The following is a 20816-nucleotide window of genomic DNA, read 5'->3' on the forward strand; positions in this document are numbered from 1 at the left end:
ATTAAATAAATCAGGCATTCATTTAACACATAATACACATTTAACACATAATATTATTATGGTACATATTTTAATGATTTCCTTCTTATCTCCCCAACCCCCAAACAGGACTCATAATCCACCATCAACCCCACATGATCTTGCTGTTGCATAAAAAATATGTATAATAGATCCAGAAAACATTACATAATGGGATACAAGGGGAAAATATAAACGTACACATTTTTACAAATAAAAACAAACTGATACATCTTGTGTATACAGTATAAACCAATGAATAAGCCACAAGAAGAATTAAACAGGGAGTAAAAAGTTAGATTTGTTTTTGTGTAAAATTAATCTAGTTGAGCCGATGGGAGGGTTTTAAGGTTATAGCGGTATTGGATCATGGGACCCAAAATAGAAGGAAATTTATCAGATAAGCCTCTTACTGTGTACTTTATTTTCTCAGAGCTCAACAACAATATTCGGTCACTAAACCAGAGAGGGACTCTGGAGGGGTCTGACAATTTCCTGTCGAGGAAAATCCTTCCACGAACCAACACTGATGCAAATGTAGTAATTCAGAGTCATTCAGTGAGAAACAAGAAAGGAATTGTTTTGTTTCTTTCTGAATGAAAACTAAGTGGGACAAACAGAAAATAAGCAATTTCAGCACTGGGCTTTAGTGATACGTGCAGTAAGTGTTTCACATGAAGATTACCAAAAATAATATGTGTCTCATTTCTGCTGGGACACCCAGTCACCTTCTGTGTGTCTCATCAGTGATAAATAATTTAGTAATAGTAAAAACTCCAACACACTCGGGGATGATAAACTTAAAATTAATGGTTGTGTTCTTTTACAGAAAGTTGCAAATTTGTGTTTAAGGTGCAGCAGAGCTCGTGCAGTGAAGCATCGCGGGTTGTTGTTCTTGCAAAAGGTCGTACGGTGCACTTCAGCTTAATGAGGTCCAGCTGGGATGTGCAATCATCAGGTGGCACATGCACATTAAATTTTTTTTTTCTGCTGGAGATGGTTAACAAACTGCTAAAAAAAGTTAAAAAACAAAAAACAAAAAAACAAAACACACACACACTGTTAGTTTGGCTTGTTGCCAATTCTTCTTTTTTTTTTTAACTCCTCTGTGAAAAAGAACATTTTAACCACAGATTGTCTCCTTCAGGTAAGAGGAAGACTGTGAGCACACCTGTGCTGCACACAGCAGATGAGCCGTTATATCACATCACACATTATCTGTGAAAACAGTAACTGATAATTTATATGTATATATATATGTGTGTGTGTGTGTGTGTGCGCGCGTGCATAGAGGATATCACATTAATGTGTGATTAAAAGTACATCATTAAATGCACACACACACACTTCCAGAAGAAGAACATAATCTCTAAAACCCTGAAGTGTCCGTTCGGTTTTGGTCTTTTTAGGTTTGCACACTTTGTCTCAGCAGCCTGAAAAACAACGTAATCTATTGATGTTATTCATTTGGTTTTTATTCTGACTTCACCAGCATCATACACTTCATGTTTTAGTCAGTGATTCATCAAAACTGTTGAGGGCATGAATGTCTGAAAATCTATGTGTGACAAGGCTATGGTTAAGGTTTGGTTAGGTTTAGGAAAATATTATGGTTTGGGTTAAAATAAGTTTTTCGTTAAGGTTTGGGGAGCTGAGATCAGAGATTACTGTAGATTCATAACAAAACTGAAATTTCTTACATGTTAAAAGAATGATCCATTTTAGCTTCTGAGCTGAAAAGTAGACTGTCTGGAATTTTGTGTATTTCTAAACTGTTCCCTCGTGTAGGGATCTGGAGACTGTTACATGCCTTTATTTCTTACCATCTTGATTTTTTTGATTCTCTGTGTGAGTCAGCTCTGTCTCGCCTGCCTGCCCAGCATCTTACTGGAATCAAGCAGAGTCACAGTGTCTCCCCCTCACTGGCCTCCCATAGAGAACCGATTGTAAGGTTGTGTTTTTTGTTATTAAAGAGTGTTTGCTTCATATCTCTGACCTCTTCTACTCTTATTCCACTTCCAGGCCTCTTAGATCTTCTGATAAAATTACTCTAATCTGGTCAGAGCCTTTTTAGTTTGCAGTTACTTCCATGTTCATCTTTGACCTTCTGTACTTGCTTCACAAACCTGCAGTTTTTTGATGAAACGGATGATTGTAACAGACATTTCATTTTCCTTTTCACTTTCATTTCCGATAATTTAGCTCAGATAATTGGGTTAGACTGGGGATTTGTTTGCAGCCTTTCTGACCTCTTGGTTATAAAGCTGAGGGTAATGATGCTGCCTCATCCTTCGATCTTGTGAACTTGAAAGCTGAGGTAAAATAGAAGCATAACTGATGGAAAAAACTTGTTTTCAGGAGAATCTTTCATTGAGATATGAATTTATTGGGTCAACAGATCCAAAATGCTAAAGGATAAAATCTGTCATTTGACTTCTGAAGTGACCCAAATGGCTGTTAGAGCTGGTGCCCTGATTGGCAGGACAACACTGTTAGAGTCATTCAATAGTGGTGACCTGATAGCTGAGTGGTTAGGGTGCACATCACAACTGCCCTGAGCAACGAGTCCCTGGTTCGACTGCTGGCCGGACAATTTGCTGAATATCAGTCCCCAACTCTCTTTATCCACATTTCCTGTCTGTCTTCACTGTCACTATCAATAAAAATAAAAATGTCCAGAACACAAACTTTAAAAAAAAGATTCAATAACTATTTTCTGATCCGTGATGGGTAATAACTGTCTGGCGCAGGGACAAAGACTCCTTGGTTAAAGGGGAACTCCACCAATTTTACACATCAAAGTCTGTTTACAGGTGTTGGGGAGTGCTACTCCATATGAGAACAAAAGCTGTATAAAAACCTTTTGTGGCTCCAGAGGGAGCTTTGTGAAGTCTGATAAAATATTGACTACAAGTTTAAAACCAGACCTCTGTAGCCTGCTCCTCATCTCTGCCCCAAGCTCGAGAATACATTGGCCGATACTGGAATAACACATCGGAATTGCATTATAGGTAATGTGGGCTCCAGGTTTTGACAGAGATTGAGGAAGATTCGATATATGATCTGCCACCTTAACGGTTAAGGTTTAGTTGGGTTTAGGCAACTAAAACTATTTGGCCCGAATGTCGAGGAAGGTCACAGTCATGGTGAACAATGAAGACGATTAAGCAGCAAAAGAGGCAGATATTTTCTCAGGAGATGGAGGAGAGTAAAACTGAGCTAAAAAGAAACTGAAGATTGGTTTTACATTCATCAGCTGGCCAGAAACACAACTCCAAACGAAGGCTAACGTTGCTTCGTGTCTGCTACATGTGGAAATAAGCAAATGTCTGCCATGTAACCTTAAAAATCGACCATACGTCAGTGTTTGCAGCTTTATGCAGGTTTAAAGTCATAACTCACACGCCTGCTGGAGATCCTTGTCAGGTAAACTCAACATAATTTGTATGAGGCATTTCAACACATCACCACTGCTGTTGTCTTTAACTGTGATTTTAATCGTTCATTTATTTACATATTTGTTTGCCTACTCAACACTAAGGCCGATATTTGTGCTTGTAATCATGTTTTCCTCTTTATTATTTTTATCTGTAGTTAAAGACTCCATGACAGCAGGAGAAGCAGCAAGACACTGAATCCCCACCAGCCTCACGTTCACGTTTGTGTTTAGCAGTGTGTTTCCATATAGGGGATCAGTCAAATATTGTTTTTTGTACAATTGTCACTTTGTCTACACGCAACATAAAGAACACATACCTCATGCTGTTTCACCTTTCTAGTCCTCGGTCTTTCGTCTCTGTATGTTTCCTGCTTACCAGTAGGTGGAGCTTGTCTCCTTTGGCTTGAGAGAAAGAGAGAAGGAGGTAGAGAAGGAGATGATTAAAGAGAGAAGAAAGACGGCAAGAGGAGAGGCAGAGAGAGAGAAAGAGAGAGGGAGGGATGGGGATGGAGAGGGAGGGAGGGAGGGAGGAGAGAGCAAGCGTCAGCACTCCATGCGTTAAAAGGGCAGATGGTAACCGCGGGTAACTGAGGAGCAAACCACTCTGCTGGCCACAGAGCAAGAGATCAGCAGAGAGAGGGAGAGAGAGGGAGGGAGGAGAGCGAACACATGCAGCGCAGCAGAGGAGAGGAGAGGAGCATCTGAGAGGAAGCTGCACGCCTGCTCTGACAGAGAGGAAGACAGAGGGAGGAGAAGACTGAGTACTTCTTCTCATCACTAACAAGGAGGCAGAGAGCAAAGAGAGACCGAGAGGGAGACACAAAGACAGGGACAGGAGATGGGGAGATAGTAAGAGGAGGGAAAAAGTATCCCTCCCCTCCACTTAGAGAGATACAGAGACAAAGAGGGAGGGAAAACAAAAGGGGGGCTGGAGGGATTGTGAAGTGAGGAGAGGGAGGCAGCGGACGGGAGATAGTTAGAGGAGCTGCAAGACTGATCAATGAGCAGCTGAGATTTCGGGAAGAAATTTAGACTCAGCAAGAAAGACGGAGAAGTGAGAGAGGGAGTCAATGACAGGGAAAGATTGATGAATGAAAGATGGGAGCAAAACATCTGGAGAGAAAAGGACTTAAAGAGAAATATTTAAAGCGAGACAGAGAGAATCTAGCGGGAGGCCAATTTGGGGAAAAAAAACTTAAAGAATAAAAAAAGAACATTTAAGATTTAAGAGGATAAGAGCGGAAAGAAAGGAGGAGCAGAGGGTGAAATATTTAAACAGAGACAGAAGCTGGGGGGAGATGAGCAGAGAGAAGGCAGAGCCAAAGAGTCACCAGCAAAAACTTAGAGAAGATAGAGAATAAATCAGGGCAGCGAGGGAGATCCTGCGCTCCTCCTTTTCTCTCTCTCTTTTTTTTTTGACTATTTCTTCCATTCTCTACTTTATAAAACAGAGGAGGGGAGATGAAATGAGGAGACTGGGAGAGAGTTGAGGAGGACAGAGGAGGAAGAAGAAGAAGGAGGAGGAGGAGAGGAAGCAGTTTTCAAGACTTTCCCCTCAAAGTCCAGATAGATAAAGAGATAAACAGATATTTAAGCATATGAAACCCAACTATATCCAATGGCGTGCTACTACATTGTGATCAGTTCCACCCACCTGCGTGACGGACAGCTGAGGAGCATCAAGGGGGTGTTCAGAGGACCAATAGGAGCCAACGGCCAACGGAACACGGTAAGGCCTCAAGTCCGATGGCTGCTTTTTTTTTTTGTAGCTGTGAGACAGGAAAAAAAGCCAAATTGAAGTGCTTTTATTTTTGAAAAATTGACTGTGGGAGTCCACTCGGACTGTTTTCAGAGAGTCAGATCTTTGAAGTCAAAGCTTTTTTGACTCATTTTCATCTCTGAGTGTAACGCCGCTTAACTGACATAAATCCAGTCTAATCCAGGGTGCGTGTGTGTCTTTGTGAGTGGGATTTATTTATTTATTTTATTTTATTTTCTGCATCAAAGAGAAGCCAGGAAGTCATTACCTCTAAATCAGCATTACTTAAACCACTGCCACTCACTTGATTGTCAGGTCCTTAATCATTGTGTTTGCCAAGTTAATTAATTGCCACTTCCATTAGGTTAATTGACTCGATATTGGAGGCAAAAAGATGCAGATGGGGGTGGGGAGGCTGCAGAGGGGCACCCCTCTCTTACACTAAGAGCTCCTCTGGCTCCGTGTCCATACTTAAACATGTTCGGCATCTTGTTTTCTGCCTTTTTAAGTGTTTGATGCTTTAGGTCAGTAAAATGTCAGGAGTGTTTTTTTTCTCTTAGAATACTTTACATTTATCCTCAGTGTGACGCTGCACTTAAGCTGTTTTACAGCAGGACGCCGTCTCAAACACATGCAGGACATACTAATAATGACTAAATACGAATTGTGATTAAGTAAAGTTTAATCACACTGATGTTTTAAAACTACAACTTGGTGAAAACCAAACTGTATTTGACTGAAATCTGAATGAAAATGAGTTCAGGGGAGTGACTTGTCGTGTGGAGTCCTCAGGCTGTGTGGGAAGATTCGAGCCGACCAGATGAGTCAGAGGCTTCTTTACTTTTTTTTTTCCTCCTAATCTAAACTCCAACTAAACCTTGTACTTCAGTCTCCGTCACTCTTATTGAATGTTACAGGCAAACATAATTACAGCGAGTCCTTGTGGAGTCACACCAAAAATTCCTACAGGCTTCAAAGAGAGGCATCGAATGAGACCTCAAGAGGTAGTGTAAGGGCAGTGCTACAGCTGGCTCGTTAGATAGAAAGCACTTTCCTCTAATATTACAAGTAATAAAATGACCTTTACTCATTTTCATTGTAGTCTATTATATCAAATTCGCTGAAAATGCAAACTTGAACTTCTTTAAAAAAAAAATATATATATATATATATATATATATATATATATATATATATATATGGACACTGTTTCACTGTTAAAAATAAATTTAAAATGAATGCTGGCCAAAAAATAATGTTCAGTCTAACCACTTTGCCTCTTGTGATATCACTGTCAGATCATATGTCATTTTTACTTATGTCAATACTTTTAATCACTGTCATAAATCATAAATTATGACGACATGCCATGGTGAAACGATAGGGCTATAAGTCTTCAGGAGTGACTGGCCTACAGTAAATCAACAAGGCATCTGATTTAGCCTGTAATTAAGCAGAAGGAACACAATGGAGCCTGCAGCAGCACTGAACTGTTGTTTTATTAAACTAGCAACGAAAAGCAAAGGCAATTGGTTGAAAAAAATCAACATGCGTGACATTGGACCTTTTCATTGTCACATGAATATTTCATCATGCTGCTAGTTATGGCTTAAAATAAAAACTAATCTGGACACTACAGAACTGGGGAGAGAGACCAAACCTTATACTGGTATCTTCTATCACGTGTATTGCATAGCTGGAGGCGCTGACGACTGTGAGATGAACGTGTTGTCTGAAAAAATAAACCACATATTTCGAAGCCTTTGGCGCACTGCACCTTTCATTATCCTGATGAGGCGCTGAATGAGAGTTAATAAAAGATCCTTGATCATATTTTTATGGACTGAGTGTGTCGTCACTTCCACAAACACCTGGAGTTTATTCTTCCTCAGTTTAAACTCCATATTAAATTAACACTAGAATGAAACATGAAAGCGTTTTCTGCTCTGACCAGCATCGCCTGTAGTTCCTGGAGACAGAAACAGGGAAAAAGGCGCCGAGCACAGCGAGCGAATCACCTCATGAGCTGATCTTTTGGGTAGATTTGTGTGCAATCAATAGTTCTTAGGAATTCAGCACCACAGCATCATTTGTCAGATTCCTCGAAAACCATTACAAACCACTGCTACAAAAATAAAAACCGTTTTCTGATGTGGCACTGCTGTGACAGAGGCTCGGTTAGGGTTAGGAACAAAAAGGAGGAGCAGGTGAAGGTGTTTGCTTAGATAACGTTAGGTGACTTTTGTTGTCATGGTTACAATATAACCATTTGGTTGAGGTTAGGAAACAATGGTGGGCACTCAGTCAGTCTTGGGCAGTAACACATTATTTAGCAATGTGGTGCAGTAAAGTTATTACTTTTATCAGTAACACGTAGTGTCACTTCAGCATTTCGGGGGATCTGCTTCAGAGTCGGGTGATGTCAGACACAACAGGCCTGTTTACATTTAAAAAAAACAAAAACAAAACACAAACATCTTTCCCAAACCTTGTCCGAGGACCAGCTTTTGCTGTGCACTTTTGTCACCACAATCATAGACAGGACTCTGGTCTCTGGTGTGACAGTCGTGTGCTTTGTGCACCACCATCCACTCCAAATACCGCGTTCTGGTGCAGCTGCTGCCGTAATGAATGTAGCGGTTCAGTCATTCAAAAGCAAAACGTTGCCTCTGAACGTCTGAACGTAATCCAGGCAGCGAATACGTTTCCAGCACCACGTCTCTGTTTCTTCTCTTTCTACTGTGCCGAACACAGAGACAGTGGAGGCTCTGGGCTTGTTTAAAGTCTCTTCTTTTTAAGTTTAGTTACTTTTGCCGTTGAGTAATTAGTAATGTAAGTGTTTAGTAACGGATTACATTTTCAAGTAGCTCACTCAACTATAGAGGTCCCTCTTATGTGAATGTAAAGAAATGTAGTTTTTTAGCGTTTGTTGAAACAACTCAGTCTCAGATTCTTCTCTCTCTTTTTTTTTGGCTTCTTTCCAGCTCTTCTCTAACAAACTTTATGGCTGAACACGTTTTTCTCATTACAGACTGTCAAAAACAGACTTTCACTTACTAACACATTAATTATTGTACTTCATTAAAAAGATGACGAGCTAATGACGCCATTATAACACCTTTAACAAGGCAGAGCCTTCAGACTTAAAGCTCAGAAAACATAAGGTACAGTTGCCTCAGCTAACACAATGCCATAATTAAAGGTTCCTTAATTACCCACAAGAAAATGGAGGCATTTCAAAGGCACGTATTCAACACTGTTTGTCACTTAATCCAGGAATAGAAAGCTTTATCAAGAGATTTAATTGGCGAACAACCACACATGACTATCACCAGTCACCTTGGATCCTTATATACCCGTGCTAATTTTATCTCTAAGTTCTTTAGCGCAGGCAGGTCTGATGAAATTGCATGAAACAATCACGTCTTAAAATTTCAAATAACATGCTGTGTGCATGGGAAATGGGCGAGATATGTTTCCGCCAGCACAAAAGGATTGCATGAGAGAGACATGAGCAGAAATAGGCAGCAGAGTCTGAAGCCAAAATAGTGTAAAGTGAGAGTGAGGAGATCAGTGGGATGGATGAGTGTCTGCAGTTTCCTTTTAACTCTAATGACTCAAGTTCAGTCTCGTGTTTATGCGGAGATGTTTTCATTTTTTTTTTTTCCCTCATGACAATATTCTTAACTTAAATGCGTGGATGTATATCAGCACAGGGGATGCAGTTTTAGATTTACACCCATGTGGTATGAAAATCATTTAGAAGACTCTTAAAACTGTGTGATCTGTCACAGAAAACATCACGTCTGCAGTCATTTTGGTCAGTAGCCACAGAATCACTGTCTGGTAATACAGTTTGAGAGCAGAAGTCAGTGATGCCAAGACATAAAGACTTGCAGTAATGGAGGCAGGTGGATATGAAGGCGTGGATGACTTGATCTTCATTATTGTGCCTGAGATCGGTTTAGTAAAAGGTTTGGTAAAAGGTTAGTCGTGAGTGATTTGTGACAGAAACATGCAAACATCACAGGAATCGTACAGTAATCAGCAAACTACAGCCGGCAGCTAATTAGCTTAGCTTAGCATAAGAACTGGAAACAGGGGAAAACAGCTCGCCTGGCTCTATCTGAAGGTAACAAAGCCAACGGCTCTTAAGCTCACTAATTGATGCAATATATCCGTTTGTTTAATCCGTATGAAAACCGCAGTGTAAAAACATCACAGTGTGGTTTTATTGGAGTTATTGTGTCGGACTGTTTTCTTGGCAGAGTGAGAATCTGCTGGTTTCTCAGAGGTGAGATGAGGATCTCTAACTGGAAGTTCACGACACTTCATTCTTAACCATAGAAACTTTTTTTCTTCTGAGCACTTTAAGGACTTCTTGTATGTTTTGCCATAAAGGCTGAGATTCAAAGTTCACTCTTCACCCTGGACACAACCGTTGAGAAAACATTCTCACTTCAAGGACCCTGTAATATCTACTCTTTCAAGCTTTCAATCACGTTACCTTGTGGTGAGATTATTTTCTCAAACCATCTGAGTATTTTAAAACAGCATAGTGATGTTACAAATACCATCAGATGTTTCTAAACATCTTTAAAGTGAGGAACACCTGAAAACACAATGTCCAATTCAAACCGCTGTAACATAATGCTCACTTCTGAGGACTATAATCATCATATTAAACCACATTTTAGTCTCAGTTCTCATTTCCTCTGTTGTTTGACAGATGAGCATTTTGCTGCTGCAGAGAGCGAACACATCTCACACTGCATCCTGATATCACCCTCTTCTCTCCTCTTTGAAGAAAAACAAATCATTCTAACACCTTGAATCATTTTTTTTTCTTCTGTACCTTAATTGCTTGAATGTGCCAAAGATATTTGGGCTCAGTGCCTGTGTGTCTCTCTGTGTTACTATTCATGCTGTCAACACTGCTCGTCTCCAGTCCACACTGGGTGGTCCAAAGTCTAAATTTATTAAAGCAACATTTAAAATCATTCAACAAGTGTACATGAATCCCAGTCCTATGTTCTCCATTGTGTGTGTGTGTTTTTGTAGATCAGGTAGTTCACAGCGACTCTGCAGCGACATTAATTCATGATAGCCCACCAGCTGTCAGGGAATTTTTCACACCTTTCCCAATATCAGCGAGGCCAGAGTTGTGTTGCTATAGAAACATTGATTCCAGTAAGTTAAATAACGCTGATTTTCTACACCCTACTTGGCACAAAACGCTGACATCAAATTCCTTTTGAGCATTTAATTTTCTCTCAGCAGTAATAATTTTGAGCAACTTATTTGTTTTGGAGGCTTCCTGTGCCGGATGTGTGAAGTACACAGTCGCACTCGAGGAAGCGACAGTGTTCTGTTTCAGAGCTCCAGATTAAAACACCCTCCAACTCCAGCAGTAAAAGAAGAGACTAGTTAACTGTGGTACGGTTTATTTTCTTTATCTGTATTTAGCGTTGAGTGTTTTCAATTAAACTCACAGGTGCTGCTGACTGCCCTGTTAAAGTAATAATGTCCTTGAGCTGCTGGGTTATAGTGCAATATTCTCACTTGGTGTTATCGGCTATTTGACATCAGGCCCAACAACGCCCAGGACAATACTGCACTATAACCTACTGCCTCTCAGCCATTAATGCTGTAAACCTGTGTGTGTGTGTGTGTGTGTGTGCTATGAGGTTCGAGCTAACTTGCCAAAAACATGGCTCCTCACTCCATAAATTAGCACCAATGAGGAGACTGTGCATGCATGTGCATGTGTGCACGTCTGTGTGTGTGACTAAGTGACTGGGCATGTGTGTGCATCACTGCCTGTGTGTGTGTGTGTGTTTGGAGTGAAACGGTCAGCCCGTCTGGGTTTGAGCAGTTACGCATGTGTGCGTGTGCAAGCATGTTTCTCCGTGTCAGTGTGTTCAGTAGTTGTGACTTAAATGACGTGTGTGTGTGTGTCTGTGTGTGTGTGACAGAGTGAGAGTGTGTATTCAGTAGTTGTGAGTACATGGTGTGCTTCACTGATGTGTGAAACATCAGCTATGACTGTGGAGCCATCTGCTCCAAAGGGACAGATAGAGTGCAAGAGTGTGTGAGTGTATGTGTGTGTCTGCATGAGTGTGTTTGTGTGACACAGCAGTGTATGTGTGTGTGTGTGTGTGAATTTCTGACACAGTGTGACTACTTGGCTGAATGTTGTTTTTTTTTGCTGTATGTGGGACATCATGAAGTTACTAAGTTTGAGCCTCACAAAACTGAAATGTCTCCTAAGTATACTGAAATCACATCTGGATGAAAGACTCCTTCTTCTTTTTTCAACCCTGTCTCCAAAAACTTATGTTTACCTAAAACGCATCTGCAACAGTAAATGTGTTTTGTAGGAAATATAACTGCGACTTGAAATGTTGTTAACTGATGTATCTGGTGAACTGAAAGTATCTGTGAGATGTTCACAGACAACATTTTGTTTTCGATCTTGCAGAACAATATCCACTTGTAGTGACTTCAGCATTATTAAACTTCTAATGGTTATGTTTAGGCACTCACGGTGTTAAGGTTAAGGTTTGGGGAAAGATCCTGGTGTACGCCTGCCATCCACCCCAACTACCTCCTGGCAACTCGGCTGCTGCTAATAAATGCAGCAGTTCATTCATACAAAAAAAAAAAGAAAAAGGTTGAATCATAGCCTCAGTCTTCACGGTTCCGGGCTAGAGAACTTTGTCTCTATTTTTCCTGTAATTAGAACTAAATTATGTGGCTCTATCCAGGAAACTTTCCAGAAATTAGCAGAACTGTAAAATAAAGTATTACTGTCACTCCCTTGTTCCCATAGTATTGTTTTCTTCCACCGTACCAACACCTACGTTTAAGAAAATCGTGGCCTGGATTATAAAGAGTTTCCAATGTGTTTGTTTTTTTTTTTTTTTTTTTTTTTACAAACCTCTCATAGGCTTAATGTCACACATGTTAGGGACACCTAGAGAGCTTTGTTCAGACGCTCTCATGAGCCCTGAGCTAGAAAATGTTCTCGTGCTAATAAAATCTCCCTGGGTCATGTTTATCATGGTGTCACGCTCCACAGAGCAGCTCCCACGTTTACATCCTGACGACGTCACAGGTTCACGCGCTCTCCGTGTTCGCCTGGCTCCGCGCTCACGCAGCTCTCTCGGGAACTGAATTAAGCCACATGGTCCTTTAAGAAGAACAACACCCTGAGAGATTTTCATCCAAAGATGTTGTTAATGAGTTGTGGGGTGCTGAATGTTAAAGTATATATTTATGTAGCACGGCCGCTACTCTATTACCATGGAAACTGAGGTAGCATGTTGGAGGTGAGTGGGCGTCAACGCGACTTGGATGAACCCTGCGAATGTGGTGGGAGGGACGGAGGGAGAGAGAGATAAAGAGTCAGAGAGAGAGAAAGTGACAGAGGAAACAGAAGCAGATGGAGAAGAGTAAGAAAGAAAGGCTGAAATGCTCGGATAGAAAGTTTTGTTGCTTTGAAAAGTTTGCAGGTTTTTGCTTCTCACTCCACATCCTTTCTCCCTTCTTCCCCTTTCATCATTTTTAATCCCCCCTTCTCATGCATCACTCACTTCTCTCCTGTTCCCATTTCATCATTGAAACTTATTTTTTTCCTCTCGCCTAAAAAGCCAACTTTTTTTATCTTTTCATCTGTCGTTTATTTACTTCTTCTCCTCCCCTTTCCCCACTTAGTTACTCTTCTTATCCTCCATCTTCCTTTCTTCTCTTCTCAACATTGGCAAACTTGCTTTTTACTCATTTTTTTCTTTCTTCCATCACTTTCTTCCTCTCTCTCCTCCTCCCCTTGTTTCAATAAGACATTTATACTCATCTTTTTGTCTTTCGCCAGCTTCTCTCTGCTCATCCCCTTTTTCACTGGTGCGTTGCTCATCTTTTTCTCTTCACGTCTCTCCTCTTTTCACCCTTATTCGTTCCTCCTCTTAGCTGCTACTTTCTTTCCTTTCATCATTTGCACTTATCTTTCGCTTCTCTTTCTGCTCTAAAGTATTGCCCACCTCTCCATTCATCCTTCACTTCTCTGCTCTCCTTTCTCTTGCTTCTTCCTCTCTCCATATTTAAACAAGACCTTTGCAGCTTTTTTGTCAATTTATCTTTTCATCTTCCTTCATTTGTTCTTCCTGACGGCTCCTCTCTATTTCCCTCTCACCTTCTTTTGTCTCTTCTATTCTTCTTAAGATATTTGCAACCTCGCTTTCCACTTGTCTTTTCCTCCTCCCATCACTTCTCTGCTCTCCTCTCCTCCCCCTTTTTCTGTCTGTTTTCTCCTCCCGTTTCCACTCGTCTCCTGTCCTCTCCTTTGACCAACCCACCACCCCCTTCTCCCCATTCAACAAGCCCTTTGCAACCTGGCTTTCCACTCGTCTTTTTATCCTTTCATTTCTCCCTCCTCTTCCTTCTCTTCTCAGCTTCATTTCCCTTTTTGTATTTCGTCTTTATTCCTCCTCCTTTCACCGTCACATTGGCAGCCTTTCTTTCACCTCATCTTCTCCTCCTCCCTTCACCTTTCATCATTATCTGCTGCTGCTCTTATCTGCTCTTTCTCTCCTCTTTTTCTCACCTTTGTCTCGTCTCCTTGTTTTAAAGACATTTGCTTTCTTTTTTCTTTCATTTCCGTCTTGCCCTGTTTCCTGTTGTACTTATCTTTTGCTCTTCTCTCCCCTACTCCCCTTTTTCCTTATTTATTGCCCATCTCATCCTCTTTTCCTCTCCTCTCCTCCGCTCTTCATTCTCAGTTTAGTGAGCAGTAAAAACAACGATAAAATAATAATAAAAACAACAACTGTCCCGTGATTATAAACCCATCTCCATCTGGATCTCTCACACCCTCACAGTGACACACAGACACACACACACTGAGCCGAATAGGAAGTCAAACAGAAGGCCAATAAGACACGCTTGACTGGAGGCAACTGCAGTGTGTGTGTGTGTTTGAGATAGAGAGAGATAGAGGGAGGCTGTGTGTGTGAACAGAGAGAGTATTCACTCCTGTCACTGTGTGAACCTCATGTCCTCACAGCCACAGGAAGATGAGATAAATCCTTAAACATTTCTGTCGATAGTCCAGGGAACATTTCAGATGAAAGACACGTGGAGGTCGGGGGGCAACGTCGCGTAAAGCAAAGTTCGTAGAAAGCAGTGATCAAGCTGCTGTAATTTTCTGATTACTATTTGCAGATTAAAAGCAGCCTGTAATTGCTCAATATTTTTTACTGTTTGAGTCGTAAGACACGTCTGGCTGTCACCTTCTTAAACAACCTGGGACTGGTTTTACAGCCACAGGTTTTAACAAACAACTTTATGAAATGATTAACAAACTATGGGGTGTGTGTGTGTCTGTCTGTGTGTCGGTCTCGTGTGTGTCTGCCTGATGGAGTTTAAGAAGCAGTGGTGCAAAAAATGATGGCAAAAGGGACACATCTGGTCATAACAGCCCGAGGGACGGACACACACACACACACACACACGCACATGCACACACACATATTTGTACATCTATACTCGTCAGGACTCTGTACCGCTGTAGGACGCTGTAACGGTAAACCTGAGTTTAAACCCTCAAACAGCCCTTTGAAGGAACATAGAGCTGAAAAAATGTCCTTGCATGTAATTTCAAGGTAATTTTTACATCATTATCAAATAATCACAAAATGTCATAACAGCTGTTTGGTCGCAGTTTCCAGAGGTTTGAGGAAGGTACAACTGATTGAGCAAACGGTTTAAAGCAAGAGGTCACGGAAAGACAGAGGAGCTTCAGGATTTGTGTTTGTGAACGGACGTATATGTCCGACACTAACACGCACGATCCGCATCTGGATACGTTTCCTTTTTACATCTTAAATCACTGCTGCCTGAATTATGATTAAATCTCAATCACACAATCTCAGTATGCAAATCAGGTACGCTGGACCTGTCAACAAACATGATGCTTGCTGGAAATCAATGCAGCTGCATGGCCTCTATTCATTTCTCTTTTGCCAAGCAAAGGGTCGTCTGTAGCTCTTTAATTCTGCATTAACGTGATTTTCTTTTACTTCATCCAGGTCAAATATCCAGATATGATCATTTACATGTGAATGTGAATGTCAAATGGTGTCACCATCTCACCCTGTTTTTATGTAAAAATGCTGTCGCTGATAATTTATTGACAAATTAGAAAAATTACCCTCTGAAGTACGACGGTGTTAAGTAGATTTTATGATATAAAAGCCACAGTGAACAGTTATTTCAACATGTTGCCCAGAGTAATGAGATGAATAGCAGCACATTGATGGCAAGTTGAAACACAGTAAATGTTTTATCATGTAAGAAAGCACTTAGAATATTTAACGGTAAAATAAATTTCAGATTTCAGTGTTAACACTGATGCCGGGGAGATGTTTTGGTCGTTTTTTTTTTCTTTTCTAAGTCTGATGGACACACTTTTTTACCCCCTGTGCATCCCCACAGGGTGGTTATCCACGTTATCTCACACACATTCCATTGAAAAACATGTAGTTTCTTACACAACCTATTTAGTTAATAGGATTAATAAGCTGCGAACAAAAGAAAAATTCTCTGAATGTTTGAATGTCCTGCGCAGACTTAATTTCTCCATCTTTTCTCGTCACACCTGAAGCTGTTACGTTCCACGGTTTCGTGAACTGCTGCCTCAGTTATCTCAGTTAACGGCTGTAAGCTAACATCTGGTACAAGTCCTCCGAGCAGAGAGGACAGCGTAAACACAGATGACCTATAGATGCCCTTGCTCCAGGGCACATCGGCAGTGTCGGGCGCTGTTGATACCTGAGATCAAACAAGTAATTTCTTCTCCTGCTCAGTGGCCTTTCTAAGAGGAAAGAAAGATAGTCAGATATTTTGGCACTCAGGCTCTGCTCTAATGACACAGCAGACGAGCAGATAGCATTGATCAGAGTGACCCCTCTTTCTAAATCAATAGAAATGATCCCATCTAGATAACGTTACACACAATCAATAACGCTGTGTGTGTGTCTGTCTGTGTGTGTGTCTGTCTGCACTGATGACCTGACCTGTGTCTTGGTGTGGCTACCTGTGTGCATATGTGTGTGTGTGTGTATGTGTATGTGGGCTTTGTTTTGAGATTTGTTTTGTCTGTGTGTATATGTGCATGAGTAAGTGTGTGTGTGTGTGTGTGTGTGTGTGTGTGTGTGTGTGTGTGTGTGTGTGTGTGTGTGTGTTGGGGGTGGGGTGGGGCAGCTTAAGGTCAGCCAAGGTGAGGCGTAATGGGACTCTGACCAGATCCAATCTGGGACCACTTGTGGCAAAATGAATTGGCCTCACACAGGGAAGCTGAGTCTATCCCTGAGTGTGTGTGTGTCTGTCTGTCTGTCCTTCTGTGTGTGTGAGTGACTGTGTGTGAATGTGCGCCCAGCTGTCTATGTGTTTCTTAGAGTGTGTTTGTATATGTATAAAGGCCATGCTTGCTGCGGAAAACTAATCTAATTTTGACAAGTTCGCACAGACAAAAGGGCACATTTACAAAAAAAAAAAAAAAAAAAATCACGACACACCACATTGGCTTTGTACCTCCGAGTGTGCACACGCTCACAGGCTGAACTCGTCAAATGTTTCACACACCAGCCGCCACTTTGTGACCGTCTGTGATAAGTGTAAAATGCCACATGATTGGTTGTGTTGCGTTGTGGAAAAGCATCTCCATTTCCTGCCTTCTGGTTCACTGCCTCGCGGTCGGCTATTGTGGATCAGATGAAGTTTTAAATCCTTAAACTCTTACGGCTGCTACTGTTGTTCCCTCACTGCAACCTGTTGACCGCGTTGTCACTGATACTGGTTTAAATGATCAGGTCAACAGATGTCTAGACATCAAGGTTACAACCGAGCTAAATTTGGTTGAGATGTGAGAAGAGTTGATTTTTTTTTTAGACGTCTGGGACGTGAACAGATTATTACAATGCGTAGTCAGGACCTGCATCATTTTGAAATGCAGTAAATGCTCTTAAAACAATGGTGATATGTTTAATTGTTTAAAAAAACACTTCTCAACCAAATGCAGCTCAGTTTCAAAGTACCTCTTATTTCACCAGTTGCTCCCGTGGACTGCAAATAAACAAATAACCAGAAGTGAGAGTATGCACACATTTGTATGCAACAAGGAGTTCAAGTGTGTTTCTTTTTCAGGTCGCTTTGGCATCTTGGTATCTTGGTTGGCTTCTTTGGTTTTCTTTGGTTTTGTCACAGTGCAGAAACAAACACATTCACATTTAATGAACAATTCAGAGTTTCCTCCTCACCAGACCTGCAGGGGAGGTGGGGGGGGTCTTCATCCAGCCAAGACCTAGAACTTTATAGGCTGTTTGCCAATTAGGGACTGGATCCGAAATGGAAGAAATCACAGTTACATAGATTCATGTGACCATTGTCTGGTTTCCCTCTGCTACAGTTAAGGTTAGAGAAAGGTCACAAGTTAAAATAAGTTCTTGTCATGGTTAAAAGAAGCCAACATGAACTGAAAATGGAAAACGAACAGGGATGCTACCTGTCCATCCACTTTGACCTTTTCTCTGTGTTGACTTTGACTATGACAACGTCACATTACTTCTGCCTTTTCTCCTGACACACAAGCCAAAATTCAGGTGGCCGCGAGAGGACTTTGTCTGTATGGTGATACAGAGACATATGCTATTTTAAACAGTTCTCTTCTCGGGAGGACAGTCGCTGATTTATCTGTGAAGTGATGATTGTTTTAAACATATGAACCATTAGATTAACTGTGGAGAAGGTGATTGTGTTGCAAATCAAATCAAAACTTTCAGAGTTTCTTTGAAACTTATGAAATCATAGAGCCATTGTAGTGCCTGGCCATCTTGTGGCAGACTCTCGTAATCAGATGCTTTTAAAATATTTCCCCAGCCATCTTTGTCACTCTTTCACCACAGCTTGAACATCACCTGTCTCAGATTTTCTGTCACTGCTATTTCCGGCTTCCCTCGGTTTACCTCTTTCCTCACCACGCGGCACCATGCAGTGTGGAATGTAAATAAACCAACACCAAAAAGCCACAGTCAGTACACGCACACACACACACACACACACACAGATTTGTATGCACCGACGAGTTTGACCGTGTTTCTATTTCGGGACAGTTCGACTTCTTTGTAAGTCTGCCGCGCCGCCTCTGGAGCGCTTCTTGGTTGTAAAATAAAGGCTGCGGATACATGTACTTCTCCACAAAGATTTGTTAGCTCTCTCTATTACAAGGTGTGCGTCGCAGTGTTTGTGTGGGTATCTGAGTGTGTGTGCGCGTGTGTGTGTGTGGAGAGGGAGGCAGAGATAACATTGTTCTCTCAGAAATCTATCAGCGCCAACAGGATTGCTTTTCCCCCTGCCTCGCTTTTTCCTGTGTTTCATTCCTGTTTCCATCTCCCCCGCCTCATCTCTCTCTATCCACTGTTCCCCCTCCTCTCCTCCTTCCTCCCCCCTTCTGCGCCCCCTCTTTCTCTACCTCCTACTCCTCTCTTTCTATTACTCTCTCCTCTCAAGCTCTCCCCAAACAGAGCACCAGTTGCACTTTATAACATCTAGTTTAGCAGCTGCCCACCAAACACAGAGACGCACTGGGAGACAATGGATAGCCAAGCTAACTTGTGTTTGTGTGTGTGTGTGTGTGTGTATGTGTGTGTGTGTGTGTGTGTGTGTGTGTGTGTGTGTGTGTGTGAGAGAGTGCATCGGCATGTCGGCAAAAGCTATCTTCTCTAAATGATACTCTGCCTCCTCTACCCCTGACAGAGAGAGAGATAGATTTGAAGACAGCAGAGAAATGGGAGTAGAGAGGGAAGTGGTGAGGCGGGAGACAGATGTGAAGATGGGGGGAGAGAGAGAGAGAGAGCAAAGAGAGGGATGAGGGGGAAAGTGAGACAACGGAGGAAGATGCAGAGGAGGAGAAATGAGTGATAGAGGGCGAGAGAATAAAAAGAGATGTATAGGGATTAGGTGAGGGGGAAAAAATTAGTTATGGCTGGTGCAGATGGGAGACGAGAGGGATGGAGGTAGGGCACAGCAAGGTTGTACTTTGCATTTGTCAGTTCAACTACTGTTATACTCAGAATGTATAATTTGCTCATGTAGGGGGCAAACACATGCAGAGCGCAACATGTGAAATGACAAATAATTAGCCTGGGAACGTACAAGCAAAACAGCTCTGAAATCTGAAGCACAAAATACTTATTCTTACAGCTACATGTCAAAGGAAGGTGCTGGCACTCTGCATGTTAAAACTAAAACATGTTAGTCCGTCTTTTCAATATTTCCTGACTTCCTGCCCTGTCTGCAGCTCATACTGAGCGTGTAATGTGTTTTGCTTATTGCGACCTCACATGGATGTTTGTTCCTCACTGTGCAGAATGTGCAGAGATTGACAATAGAAGGCTGAAGGGTCATAAATCTGAGTTTAAGATTTGTGCGTGGCAGTGTGGCTTTGGGACAAACGTGATGCGCTGACACATAAAGATTGGTTCCACCAACTTGCACAGATGTTTAAGTCTTTGACAGTCGGGAAGGAGCATAAACCTTAAGACTGGGTAAATACATTAGACAAGTCAGACACCACCGGAGTTCTGGTGTTAGACAGTCCAGCAAAAAGAACATCGCTTGTTACTGTACCAAAACAAACATGGATGGCAACCAGTGCGATCCTGGACAGAGAGGTGGATGGCAAAATCTTCTTTTGTTTATTTAGCGGTATGTCTCCGCCGAGTAACACGCAAGTGACGTCTTTGGTCTCAGGTCAAACATGTTCAAAAATCTTTCACACACATATGACACAAGTCTCGTAACTTGACATGTTGGAAAGCAATGAAGCAAAAAAACTCTGGTTTAATGTTGTAGCGTTAAAGCAGATACTCATTTTAATGTTGTGGCTAATCTGTGTACACATCCAGCAGATACGGACCAACATGGAGTTGTGTTTGTGTCCATATGATGAAGATACGTCCAATACTTTTAGCTCTGTTTTGGTCTCTGCTCACTCCTGAGAGAAATATCTGGCTCTTCAGATGCTAAATGTTCATTTGTTCTTAAGCAGTATTAATTTACTGTCCAGCCCAACGTGTAAAAGCAAAAATACACCAAACTCTCCGTATTACATTCATCATTCACTATTCAAATGCTTGCTTAAATGTTACAGCCTGCGCTGGCTCAGCTGACAGTGATTTATTGGATTAAGAGTATTTATTCTGCTCAGAAATTCATTACCTAAGTATGTGATAAAAAAATGGGACTTGCCATTATAGGTTTAGGCTTTAAGTAATTATGTTGCAGGTATCTTCTGCTAGGAAGTTAGTAAACCTTTCTAATTGCAGTATTGGATTGCTCATGCCTTGCTGCAAACCATTAACTAAATGTCTGAGGAGCCAGATATATGCTGTGAGGTAGTTAATTAGAATGGAGCAATGCCAGTGGTTTAGACATCCCATAATATAGCTATAATGCCTGAGAGATCTCGCATGAACAACCTCTCTGACTGGAGGAGAGTGGCTCGAGCTTCCAGCTGCATTTTCCGACGTCCGGGACTCTGGATGT

The sequence above is a fragment of the Toxotes jaculatrix genome, chromosome 11, assembly GCF_017976425.1.
Source record: "Toxotes jaculatrix isolate fToxJac2 chromosome 11, fToxJac2.pri, whole genome shotgun sequence".
In the NCBI taxonomy this organism is placed as follows: domain Eukaryota; kingdom Metazoa; phylum Chordata; class Actinopteri; family Toxotidae; genus Toxotes; species Toxotes jaculatrix.